We start from the raw sequence: 14,122 nt of genomic DNA, 5'->3' as shown, positions 1-14,122 counted from the left end.
TTTGCGGAGCTAAGGAGCCGGAGGGAAGCGAGGAGAGCCCGGCAAGGGGCCGAAGGGGAGGCGGCGGCTGCGTCCCCTCCCTGTGTAAGACCCCCGGGTTTGGCTTTTGCTGCTGCAGCCCAGCGAGCTGTGGCTGTGCCCTGTGTTTTGAACTCGCCCATCGGTCCCTGTTGGCCTCCGTTTCAGGATGTTGCAGGCAAATACGGAGTCATAACACTTCCCTGAACAGGGCAGGTCGGCACCTGATAAAGATTGCTCGTAAAATACCGGCCGGGGCAAATGACTCCTGTTTTCTTTGGACTTTTTTAGGGTCATTTAATAACGGGTCATTCTGGAAAATTACTGCCATCTCAATGGTCGCGTTACTTACAATGCTCTGGTGGTGCCTCCTGTAAGGCAGAACTACAGAGAGAGAGGGTTTTTCTCTGCCAAAGCTGAGCTCCACAGCAAAACAAATAAATTCTACTCATATCCCAAAACTTCAGAGTAGTGCTGTAAAAGTCGTTAAATGAAGAAATTCCACTCACTGCTAATAACAGCTCTGATTTAGCTGCAAGATTCCTGCATGCTACGCTTAACATCTCTGTATGGAGACGGCAGATAAGGCAAAGTACACAAGTTCGGCATGCAAGTGTCTGGAGTTTGTTTATATTTCCAAATGCATATCAAGGAATTGCATCAAGCGCACCAAGATCATACCTTCCGTATCTTTTCCGGGTCTATGTGTTTATTCAGAGAGAACTATGAATCTTCAGACTCGTTAGTGTGAAAACATAAGGAGTATTGTCTAAAACAATAGCTTAGGTTTTTCACGTGCAGCATTTTGGGGGCTACTCCTGCTCCTGCGCTCCCAAAAGGAATCAGTGAGATTCAGTAATTTTCCAGCATGGATTCAGTTGCACGAATTGGATCTCAAGTTTCATCTGAAGCAAAAGGTAAAATCATCCCAAGACACAACTGAAACACTGTACTGTGCCCTTCTGTGGTTCTCTACGATGCCCACCTGTGTGGCATGTCCTTGCCTTTAATCCACAACAATAGATGGCCTTCAGAGCTTAGAGATGTTTTAGGTTTGATGCAGGGTGCCTGGTCATAAGACTTCCCTGTTGAGTTTCCTTATGAAAATGGAGGGAAATGGCCCTGCAAATTGTTACTTGGCATCATGGCCACGAGAAAAAAAATCCCTCAAGATCTGTTCTGTTCTACAAGAGAAGCTGAACATTTCTCTTATACAGAAATTCACTTATTTTTTTTCTTTAAAAGTCATTTGGCAGTTATGTACTCCTGTACTGATGGTGTCTCGTTCCTCTCTCAAGACATAATCCAATAATTTATAATTCAAAACTCTGTTTCTTTTGAGTTTAGAATATCCTGGAGCTCAGCTTGGATTGCTCCAAATGATCCAAATGTCTTGCACGGTGGCTACGGATAAGGAGAGAGATATAAAAAATGTAGGCTGGCTCCTGTCAGTCTGCAGGTAGCCAGCCACTCGTAAGGCAGGACATCAATTCAGGTGTCACAAGCAGAACTGGGCAGAAGGACACGGCAGCAGGTAACAAATACGCTGTGCTGCGCTGCCAGGGGAGTTTAAAACCCTTTACGAGGACCCAGCGTTGCTTTGTCCGCTAGGAAATAACACCAGACCTGCTGGGGGGCAGATCCAGGGCAGCTCGGCTAAAATGAATGGAGCCCTGCTTAGTTACAGCCTTGAAGATCTGGGCGTAAGCCAGCTCGTTGATTACCCCTGTTCACACCTTTTCTTCTCGGAGAGGGCTGAGCTGGTCAGTGAACAGCGCATTCCCACCCTCTTTCCCCCACTTATTCCCTCCCTCCTGGCTGGTACCTGGCTCACTAAAAGGCCTTGCAGAGCTCAAGCGTAGTAAAAGCCTTTTTTTCTTTTTTTTTTTTTAGCCTGGGTTAATATTCCCCGGGGTTAACTCAGCTTGCTAACAAAGGTCAGGAGAACAGGAGCGCTGGAGCGGCAGCGCTGGGGAGGGGGTCACTGCCTCCTCTTGGCAGCAGAAGCTGCCTGGTCTGTTCAGCTTGTCCTCCCTGGTCGAGGGCTGAGCTCATGGCCCTGTTATCTCATCCGGAATAGCTCCATGAGCGTGTAATTGTGTTTTAAACCTTGCAGAGATGGCTTTGGCGGAGCGGGACGCAGAGCACTCGTTTTATTAACGGATTATAAACAACTTCTAAAGGAGAGATCAGGGCAGGGTTTGGTTTTTCCGAGTGGCTGCATGTTTTGGGAGGAGCAGGCAGCGTCTACTGGAGAGGGATGTGCTCTTGCTGGGTAGACCAGAGGTTACTGCCCAGAATTCAGGGTGTGGAGAGCTTCAACATGACCCAGCAATTCCTCCAAACACCTTTATCGCACTTAAATATGAGTAAGTTCAATGATCTTAATAATAAAAGTTATTAATAAGTTAAATGTTTAGCAAACCACTTCCTCCTCCGTATTTCTGCAGCAAAACGATGTTTGGATGTTTTCTTTTGGTTCTTTACAGGCATGCAAGCTAGCCTTTTCACAGAGCGGTGCTAAGCATCTGAATAAATAAACTGATGAATAAACTGCTCTTTTTAGGTGTCTGGCATCGCTTACCGTTGTTCATCCTACCACGGGATACCTTTGGCTTCCTGTGGCACCTCCTCAGCCTTGTTCTATAAAGTAGCTCTGCCTACCCATTTAGTAGAATATTCGGAGTCGGAAGAGACCCACAAGAATCATCCAGTCCAACCTCACAGACCCCCCCAACAATCCCAGCCTGGGCATCCCTGGCAGCGCTGTCCAAACGCTCCTGGAGCTCTGGCAGCCTCGGGGCCGTGCCCATTCCCTGGGGAGCCTGGGCAGTGCCCAGCAGCCTCTGGGAGAAGAACCTTTCCCTGCTCTCCAGCCTAAACCTCCAGACTCAGCTTCATTGTGTTTCACCGGTCACGAGAGTGAAGAGGTTGGAACCTGCCCCTCCGTTTCCCAAGACCACAATGAGGTCATTTGTCATAACTCCCTTTGTTTCTGCGGGCACTCTGTCAACACAGTTCGTTCCTCACTCAGTTAATGCCCAGCTTGCCATGTGCTCCCTTGTATTGTGGTTTTTGCCTGTGTTTCACGTGTTTAATCAAAACGCCGGGGCAGTGGGAGATAAAGTCTCCCTAAATCCAAACATCCGAGTACTTACTCCAAACACAGGGAGTCAGGGTGAGCTTGCCCTTGACACTTCGGGATTACAGCACAAAACTTCCTTTTACCATTCCAATAGAACTACAATTAGAGCCATCTCCAGGGAATTTCGGTGCTAAAGCCCACAACTGGGAAAAAACCCACCAATATTCAAATGGTGTTGTCCTCGATGCATTCTTTCTTCCCGTGAAAGATCTCTGTGGTTGATAGAAACTAGAGTTACCCACTCACCCATAAAACTACAGCAACCCTGGGAACATAATTAGTCATTTAATAACTAAGTTTAAACTAAATGTATGTTGACTTTGGAAGTACATTTGCATCTGGCTGGTATTACCATGAATACACACTCATAAATTCACCTGCTGCAGGCATGTTTGAAAATCAAGATAAATGGGCAGACATCTTCAAATATAATCTCTTTTTTTATTCCAACAGTTGAATGAAGCAGAAGGTGGTCCTTTGTTAGGGCATTAACTAAATATGCTGAAAAATACACAACTCCTTAAACCAATTACCCTGTTATCAGGGAAGCAGGAGAGGGTCTCATGGGCCTGCAGATTAGAAAGGTGTGTCCTTGTGAACATTCTCACTTCTTTCCCAGTCTTTCAGAAAATATTTTAAGAGTTTGAAGCCCCCCACAGATGGAAACCTATAAAATTGCCCAGACTCTTCTTAGTTCTCAATTTGTATTTTTTTCCCCTTTTTCCTCCCAATTCAGTTTTCTGGTATAGAGGCAAAGCCTCAGAGTTACGAAATTAAATTCTTTGCTGTCTCTCCGAGGGAAGACAGGAATAATAAGTGACCTTCACTTAGGATCAGGTGCATGTTGTTTCAGTGGGTTTCTCCTCTGTTATTGTATAACAAGAGAGAATAAAAATTCAAATACTTGCCCTTTGTTGGATTTTTCTGGGTGTATCATGCAAATACAGCTGCATTTTCCCGTATCAGAAGAGAATTTGACCTACAAATTTGACCTCCTATCCACATTAAAATAATCCTACTCTTGTGGCACAGACATTAAATGACAACTTCATTTGTTGTATGATTTTTCTCCTGATACTTGGGACTTTTTTTTTCCCTCACTGATCTGGTAGTTTAGCTTTGTCTTGCACTTGTAGCACAAAGCAGCCATAAATCCAAACTGCTCAGCCAATTAAGCCAGGTTTTTAGTTACTCATATGCCAGCCTGGTCTGAAGCAGGTAAAACGCATCAGTAAATTTGAGTTTCAATGCAGAATGATCTCACTGTTCTCATAAAAAGAAATGACAAAAATGCATTTTAACTTAACGTTTTAAAAATTTTTATTTCCGAAAGAAAAATTACTCAGTTCTCATGTGGTTGGCTTCAAACAATCAGTGAAAGAACTGTGTTTCAATATAAATTAGAATCAAATACATTTAGTCTTCCTGATGCATACAGAAAAATACTGATTGGTAAAATAAAAAGAAAAAAACACAATAAAACTTAAAATAAGATTTATTTTTTTCTGATTTAGTAACCAAAAATTATGTTTTGGATGTAATCTTGGACAAAATTAACATTGATTTAATGGAGCCAGATTTTCTCAACTGATCATTTAATTGTAAGTTTTTTAAATGTTGACTGTTAACCATGCCATCTCATATTAAAAAAAAAAAAACCAAAACAAAGAAAACTTTTTTTCTATACCTCCAGGAAGATCAGTGTTTTTCATTTATTTGGAAATAATTATATGCTAGTAGATTAAAAAAATGAACAAGAGCCTCTGAAGAGCTGAATTTTCTGAATACCTGCATGAGATAACCAGAGATAAATCCCATCCGAAAAGAATTGCCTTTTGTTTGTCTGAATAATAAAGAGACAGGGGTTTTTTTCACTTTCCATAGTAGTTCAGCTCCAGATTTGCTGGATAACTTCAGTGAATTTGTTCCCATCTGCCTGCATTTTTGTTCTGCAAAAGGGAATTATTAATGGTATGCAATATCAGGAGGAGAACAGCTATATTCACATTTAACCCAACATTTGTAAAAGTGCTTGGAGACTTGTTGATTGACCTGCTATAAAAGGGTAACAATAAAGTGTCCTCTTTATATTTACCTGCAGATAGACGAGCTTTTATGGCCTGTTCCTGCATCAGGTATAAAAAGTACTTGATTTTTATCAACAATTGGACATTGTTCTAATTCCATGATAAACAAAGCAGATGAAGTCAGAAAACTGTAAATCACTGATTGGTCACCAACAAAACACTGATCTAGTTCATTGGATCAGACAGGTTATAAAGGAGGAAAAATGCAGCTCAGTTTCACCTGTTTGTATTCTACAGCAAGCCAGAAGTTCACTTAGGAAAAAATAAATTTAGTTGTCATTATGAAGAAGTGCTGTTTGCATATGCAGTTTTCAGGGAGCTGTGCTTTCCGTGGAAGCAGCCAAATCTGTTGTCCATAACTTTTTGACAAGACAACTTTGTTTTCGACTAAGGCAGGGTTTTACACTTTGATTCCAGTCTGTTCAATTATTTTACTTTACCTTTCTTTTTAATTTCAACTGAAGTGGCTCAGTGAAACACTATTTGCACTATAATTTCAAGTGGAGGAAGAACGATGATTTCTGAAATTATTTCTGAATCACAACTACCACTCTTCCATGTCTTGGTATAAAAATTATTAACCTGTAGTAGGATGTCACACACTCGTCACTCTTGCTGCATTTTCCTTGTTAATGACTAAAATATGTCTTACTTCATCAGCCTTAATTTAGGTCTGACTCTCTCTTTATTCTGGTTCAGTGGCTGCCTTAATTCCTTAAGAAAGAATTTGTTTGCTTGCCTGCTGCCTATGTAAAGAAGCCTTGTGTTTGAAGGCACAAATAAAGCCCAAATCCTTCTTCTCTTTAGAGAAGGTGGCACAAGAAAACAGATCCTTTCTCATCAACAACAAGAGCTGTGGCATTACAGTTTTCCTCTAAAAGGTGAAAGATTGATGCTTTAGTTCAACCTTTACCTAATTGCCAACACTTTGTAATTAAGCAAGTAAATTTTCTAAAAGGAAATTCCTGGGCTTGGTTAACCAATTTGATTACCAATTTTTTTCTTTGGAGTTCTATATCCCTTTTGTGATCAAAACCCAACCACACTGAGAGTTATCAAAACTTCATAGGAAGCTAAAAGAAGTTAGCTGGAAGTGTTTGTTTTCTCTGGGATTGGTTGGACATAGGTCATCAGACTCCTGTATGAGCACCTGATGAGTAATTTTCAGAAGGTAATTTGAACCCATCCCGGGAAAGGAGTACAAGCTGGCTGATACGAGTTCCTGCTGGTGATGGACCTGTTTTCTTAAGTATTTCTGTGTGCACAGCAGCAACAGTCCCCATAAATACCAGCTAGGGCTGGCATCTGCACTGCTGCTGTACATAAAACTGCTCAAAGGGCAAGTGCAATAGAAACCACTTGACAACACTGCATGGACACTCTAGAAAATGGCTAAGAAATGAGTATTTCCATAAATACCCAAAGCTGGCAAAACCTCTGCTTTAGATCTTAACATTATACCTCTATCAGGCTGGTCTTTGCAAAATGCTGATTATCTTTCTGTCTGTGTGGGCAGGTTTTTAAGGAAAAAATTAAGAATGATTGGCATAAATGGAAGTCAGGTAACTGAAGCTGACTAACAGTTAATTTTATGAACATATTGTGTCTGTAGTTAGGGATTTTATTTTATTTTGGTTTATTTTGCCACTTTTTTTGCTGCTACATGCTGCCTGATAGATAATGAGTATCTGAACCAGCTGGGTTGTATTTGTTTTGGAGCAGTTGTATTTACATTCCCTGTCTTATTTTTTAAGATCTACTACAAGATCATTCTCCCCTATCTGATTTTGAGGAAGGCACATTGTAAATATTTTATGGTTTGGGGTTTTTTTAAATTTTCCTTTATTTTGCCCCTTTATTTATGGCTCTGGTTTTGTAATTTCTACTCCTATGTACATATGGCAACTGTTAATATTAACTGTGCAGTAGTGAAATTGTTACGTGCTTTATATTCTCTCCTCTTCAAGACAAAACAATCCTCTGACCCTGTTCCCTGTGAATTTCGTTCTACTGAGCTACTCCAGCCAGATGAAGAGGATTTCCACACCTTTGAGCACAGCTGCAACGTGCCTGTTGTACAAAAACAAGAAGTTCACCTCTTCTGGAACTGGCTGAAGTGGCAGAGAGAGTTTATAACTTCAGATTCCTGCTCAGCAGTGATGCAGGAGTTCGGTGCTTGTGTGTCCTGCCCCTTCCTGAGCTCTCCAGGCCCATTTCCAAGGGAGACTGGCTTATCAGGAGCGCCAGTGCCGAGGCTGGGAGGGTCAGCTGGTAAATGCATGACGTTCAGACCGTGGAAAATTATAATTCCCAGGATGTGGGGTGGGTAACCCGATAATCCCTCTAAAAGCAGCAGGACGGCCAAGGTGGACACCTCACCACTGTGCATGTCATAGATGTTGGCAGCATTTGGGTGCGTTTTAATGTATTTTTCCTACAGTTTATGAATACAAAATAACCCTCTTGTTTAAAGTTATCCTTTAAAGTTCGTGTACCTTGATACCAGTCAGGTTTGTTGGAAAAGCCTAGTCAATACACAGTCTTTTAATACTGAACTACACTTAAAGTAAGGACTGTGGGATTCCACATGGAAAATATGATTTTCAGGGTATCCTCGCAGAGGTCAGAGCTGGGACTCAGAGAAGTTACCCTTTAAGTGTTGGGAACTGTCAGAAGACCTTAAAGCAAAGAATTCCCAAAATAGCCAGACTTTAGCATCCCATTACATGCCCCAGAAAGGCAGACTTGGAGCTAACAATTCAGGAGAGTGTCTGTACTTGAGCCCTTGCTTGATCCCTGTCTGAGAAGACTTGGAAGTTTTGTCTTAGATATGCTAAAGGTGACAAATTAGCCCAGATGCCCGTGAGTCATTTCAGGAGCACAAACTGATTGACCTTCAAACACTCAGAGTTCGTCACTTATGAAAGGACTTAAAGGAGGCCACTGGGTCTCCTGCATCCTGTGCACCCAGAGTAGGTAAATTTTATGCAGTTCGAATGCAACCGGTCCGCACTGATCCAAAAATTGTAGCATCGTGTGATGGGGCTGCAAAAGCTGCAGCCTTGACTCTTACCTAGGTGGGAGATCAGGCTGTTTGTCAGGCTCTGAATAGGGCAAGAACAGCAGGTTTTGACTGTGGTGAGGCTTCACTCATTTGCATGTGAACAGAGAAGCCGAATGCCGGTGTTTCTGCAGGGAGGCTCAGCGCCATCATCCTCAAAGGGCCCCCAGAAGGAGCAGCAATAATCCTGTAACAGCTTCTTCAGGTGCTCCCTTCTGCAGGAGGAAAGTCGACTAGCAGGAATTATCTCAGCCAGCTGAGCTTAGCCTGCTTGTCTTGTGAGAGAGGGACAATCCTCGTGTCCTGGGGACATCCAGTGACCCAGTGCAGAAGGTGAGCAGTCCTGTGAAACAGCCCTGAAACTGGGTGTCTGTTCTTGTAGACGCTGTTGTGCTCATAATACACCCAAAGCTAAAGCTTAAAAGTGAAAGGCAAGTGGTCTGTCACCCCTGTTATGGGATTATACTCATTTTTTTCAGAGAGATGTCCCAATTACTCTCCCATCGCCTGAATAAAAGGAAATGAACATAAGAGGAGAAGGCTAAGAAGAAAAACTCTGTGTCTCCCTCAGAGGTGCCTGAAAGATTGATTCTTCCTTAACAGCAGGAGCTTAGACACTTGCTTGGACACAGGTTGGTTTAAAACCTGCAAGAAGATGATTTTTTTGGTGTGGCTTTCAGAAAAAGGGTTGCTGTGGTACACAGCAAGGGTCTTGGTCAGCTTCAGAGAAAAGTGGTTACAGAGCATGAAACTGCAGGGCCTCAGAGCAGAGGAGCAGCCGAGCAAGACATGGGTCTTTAGGGACAAAAAAAAGAAAGTTAAGGCACCCTGATTTCACTGTGATGCTTTTGAGGTTCTTTCTTGTTTTATTCTTTCTGCTCAAGTGTCCCCAAGAACACTGATGCTTTTTTTAGGTTACACTCTCCAGCTGTCTGGAGCTACCTCCTAAATGTGGGCATCCCCTGAAGTCCCTGGAAGGAACAATGTTCCAGCAAGGGCTCGAAATGCACTTTTGGTTATGCATAACACTCCAGTCCTCGCAGCACACACTGTTCTCAGGCCACTATTTCTGTCCCCTGCGAGCAGAGCAGTTGCAAATTGCCTTCCATTGAGGCTATTGTCTAGTGGGGTTATGGATCAGAAGCTTGATTTTTTTCCCCCCTGGCTTTCACATGGAACACACAAAAGCATCCTGGCTGAGCCACCCAGGGTGATTGGCTGCCACCCCCAAGTTCTGGGTCAGCAGGGTGTTTTGACTATAAAGTATATGCTGAAAGGAGTTTGTGGGGCACGGTGTAGGGCAATGGCACTACTGCTGAAAATCATGCTAGGAAATGGCACAGGTTTCAATGGGATTCCCCTCCAGGAATGTTTGTCGTTAAAAAAAATAGACCTATAATAGAAGTTTTCACCAACTTTTCAGGTATGTTTAAAGGCTGGTGGGTAGGCCTGGCAGATCTGTAAAAAAGCCTGGTTTAGCCAATGCAAGTGTTATGGAAGAGCTTAGAGTCAGGTGGATGTTAAGCCTGAAATCGAGAGCTTTCCCCTACCCTCGCATGGTCCACACGGGCTTGTGTGTGTGAGTCAGCAGGGGCAGGCAGCCAGAACAACCACAAATAACCACAAATTCATGACTTAAACCCAAATAATAAATTAATTTCTCTCTAACCAGGGGATCCCCAAAGCAGAGGCACACAAGAGGAGACACAGACATTGTTAAACTCATGCCCATGCCACGGGATCTCTGTCCTGCTGTTTACACAGGCTTATCAAGGGTTATTCCCAGCTCCAAGGTCACTTCGGCTGATTTACAACCCTCCTCCAGTTTTTCTGCTTTTTAACCCATTCCTTCCAACACTGAGTATAAAAGAACTCTGCCAAATATCTGATGTGTCCTATTGAAACCTTGCCTGGAAAAAGAAAATAGATGAGCTATTCAGGACTATAAATCCACGTCAAATCAAGAAGGAGCTGGTTCTCCTTCCTGGTGCACACAGAGCACTCACTGTACTTGTGTGAAACCTTTGCCAATGTTTTTATGACTGAACCCAGGAAAGCCCTGAGATGCAGACTATAAAGCCCCTGAGACTTTTTGAGAAGTATTTTGAGAAATATTTGAGAAGTATTTCTGGAAATTAAGAGCTGTGTTCGGTCTGAGAATAAGCATGGAGCTGGCCAGCAGCCTCATTCATCCTTGGGCTTGCTTTTCCATGTTCTTCAGGAATGTCAATACCTTGTGCCAGTTTGACATTTACTCAGGCCTGACTTAAGGAGTTACCGAAATGCCTGGGAAAGCTCAGGTACATTATGATCCTTGTTTTAATTAAGAGATTGCCTGAAATTCTTCTCCTCACAGGTGCTGTTCAGTGTGTAGAGACCCACAGCTAAGTCTGAGGTCTCCTGAAGGGAACTCTCAAGCACAGCCTGGTGTTTTTCGAGGAGCTGTCTTGTTTCAAAGCCCAGTTCCTCAGGATAAAGAGGCAGGTAAATTCCTCTTTTTCCCCATGGACACTTATGGACAGTCCATCTCATGTTGTGCTGCCTTTCACAGCTGCAGTGACAGACTCCATGGAGGATACCACCACAAAAAAAAACTTCTTTCAGGGTTCTCAAAGGGAAAAATTAAAAGAAAACTTTTTTTCAGGGAGGAGCCCCGCTGACTCTGACATTTCTTGCATCAAATGTGCCCTCTGTTTAGTTTTGTTGCAGACTATCTGACCTCAAAGCAACATACAACAGTGATATTAGGACCTCAAAACAATAAACAAGAGTGAAATTAGGGAACAGGCTCCTGCAGGATGGTTTGAGAAATGGAAGATGTAAAGAGTTGACTACAAAAAAGTCTTCCACATGTCCCAGGGACTGATTGATGGACAGATACGCTCCTGGGGAGGCAGCCTGGCTCTATCAGCATCAAAGGGGAAGGCAGTTGGAACAGGCTTTTCATACTGGGAGTGCAGCAACTAAGAAAAAAATTAGATGAAAAACATTTAATGGGGTATTGCATAAAAGAGTCTGCCACAAGACGACTTGAAATACTTGTTTCAGTAAAGCTACGTGAGAAACAAACAGAAAGATGGTTATTTTGTGTCCTGTGATAGATTTTTTTTTCTTGGTTTTGGCTGGGTTTTTTTGGTGGGTTAGTGAATCTAAAGCTAGTGTGAGCTCTTATGTGCATGTCTTACCTATTCTGCAGGACACCCTCTTGTATAGGTTTTCCTCAGACAATTTTTTCCAAGGTGGAGATGCCAGGACAACATGGTATCTGCACCGCTTTGGTTCTTTGGGGTTTTCAGTGCCGTGCATTCCTTAGAAAGGAGCTGTTTTGGTCATGCTAACAGAGGCTGAGATGTGCTGGCAGGAGTTGCCTGGATGTGGACATGAGCTGCTTGCTGACCTGAACACCTCCCTCATTTCTGTGTGTGCCTGTGTGACCCACATCCACCTTTTGCTTTTCCAGCAAAACCAACACAGAACTGTCCAGTTTCCTCCTGCTTTGACCCAACTATTTCTCTTCCTGACATGTTTTCCTAGTCTTAAATTTACGAGACCATTGCTTCATTCTTGCCCCTCTAAAAAGGTAATTCCATAATAAAACCCCACCTGTCAACACAAGAGAAAGGCAAAACCTTCTCTCTGAGTGTGATATCCACAGGAGAGAGGATTTCAGAACCCTCTTCACTTGCATTTCGTTGTGAATTTCTGCCAAGTCCATTTTTGTCATTATATAACAACATTTTAATATTAAATCTTAGAGATTATTCATATGATCAGCTGTATAACTGCAGTGAGCACTCAGCTTCTCATAGACTGTGCTGAAATGTCGGTGGTTATGCATTGAAAACAAACAGCAGCAGCCAGCTCCTTCGAAATCCAGTTTATTTCTTCATAAGGTACCCCATTTTTAAAGGAATACAGTCATCCTTATCAGCAAAGGCTGACCTTACATAGCTCAGTGAGGACAAGAATGCATAGTTTAGAACTGACCCTTTCCTCCTGCAGTTAATCTGGTGGAACATCTTGCCTAAAAGCACAAGTTTAGGATTGCAAAGGCGCATTTTTGCCCTTGATTGCAACACAGGTGGAGTACAGTTAATACCTGCAATGTGGCCCTGGCTGTTGGCTTGAAGAACTGAAATTTCTGAGGGCAAACACAGGCCCCTTGCTGGGGGTGCTGTCCCCGGGGGCTCCACTGGGACAACCCTTCTGTGCTGGGTGGGGAATGCAGGGGGCAATCAAGTGAGCCTGCAGAGACCTCTGCTTTCCAGCCTCAGGAATTTTTTCACCGCATAGATAAGGTCCCAGACATTCCTCTGACTGGAACTGGGAGACTTTCCTGGCCTGATGGGATCTTACTGGCACAGGTTATGCAGAGCTTGGGATAAGTGTTCTACTGGAGACTAGTGGACAGATCTTGAATATATGCAAAAATCCAAGGTGCTCAGAACAAAATCCCTGTTAAAGACACTGTGAATCACTGCCAAAACGTTCATGAGGGGTCTGGATGTGGCGCTTTGGGATGGTTTAGGGGTGATTATGGGGTTGATGGCAGGACTGGGTGGTCTTGAAAGTGCCTTCCAACCTCGATGCTTCTGTGATTCAGTGATTCTGTGAATGCCCCATCCCAGGTGCAGTGCTTGGCCTTGTTGAACCTCATGAGGTTCTCTGGTCCCACTTCCCAAACTTATCCAGGCCCCACTGGGCTGGCAGTGGGACTGGAATATCTCACTGGTATCTCCCAGCCTTGATGATTCTGTGACTCTGTGACTAATGAGCTGGGGCAGACACAGCTTAATTAAAGCCATAACAAAAATTTCCGCCTACTTATGAGATTTAAGTACTCTCAGAAAAGTGTCTTAAGTGCTACAAGGTGGGACATAATTTACAAAGTTAAGAACTTCAGTTTCATGTATCTTTTCCCTACTCCCGTTTGTTTTCTGGTCAAAATCCTTAAGATTGATTCATCTCTCAAAAAAGGGACTTCAGAAAGTCAAATTTAATTCAAAATCCAATAAGATAACTGGGAAATGTAATCTTTTTAATATCATTTAGTTCATTCCTAAATATCTAAATAAACTCCATGGGATTTTCTCCATTTTTTCCTCACTAAAATTTATTTCTGCTTTGTTTGACTTGCCAGTACTAAGACTTACCTAAGGTGCAAAGGGTTTTAAAAACAGAAACTGAAAAGCTATTAAAAAAAAGTTAAGTCATTTGTTTTACTGAATATGAAAAATTACTGTAGAGAGGATAAAATACTTGCCTATTTGAATCCTAGATTGATATATAAGTAGACACATAGATCCAGGTTTCTGAAGGAAAAAAAGTATATGTGTTTAGTGTAAAAGTTTTTGCTATCCTAATTGCTCAATAGTATTTAGTGAAAGGGCTTTTCTGCATAAAGGTGAAGAAAAATATACATAATATATTCAATACCAGAAAGAAAATTGAAAGGATGAAAGTATGTGGGTTTGCAAACCTGATGGCAAATAAAAATTAATGATCAAAATGACAGCAAGATGTGTGAACTTTCTCATTCATTATTCAGTTTTTCTTTTGCTGTTGTATTCATTATTTATGGTTCTTTGAAAATGAAGCTGTATGCTTAAAGTACAGTGCCTATTACCACTCCTGTTGTTGTAGATCCTTTGTTTGGCCATAAGTCCTTAAATTATCAAGCAATAGTTTTTATAAGATTAATACATTTACATTTCAAATGCATGTGCATGCTGTTGCATGAGTAAACTGAATGAATCACAAGCCTCAGAATAATAACTGTAGGCCATAGTGGCAGGAGAGATTTTGCTTTGG

This window comes from Corvus cornix, chromosome 1 (genome assembly GCF_000738735.6).
Source record: "Corvus cornix cornix isolate S_Up_H32 chromosome 1, ASM73873v5, whole genome shotgun sequence".
NCBI lineage: Eukaryota > Metazoa > Chordata > Aves > Passeriformes > Corvidae > Corvus > Corvus cornix.
The sequence above is the reverse complement of the archived record's forward strand: the minus strand, read 5'-3'. Positions refer to the sequence as shown.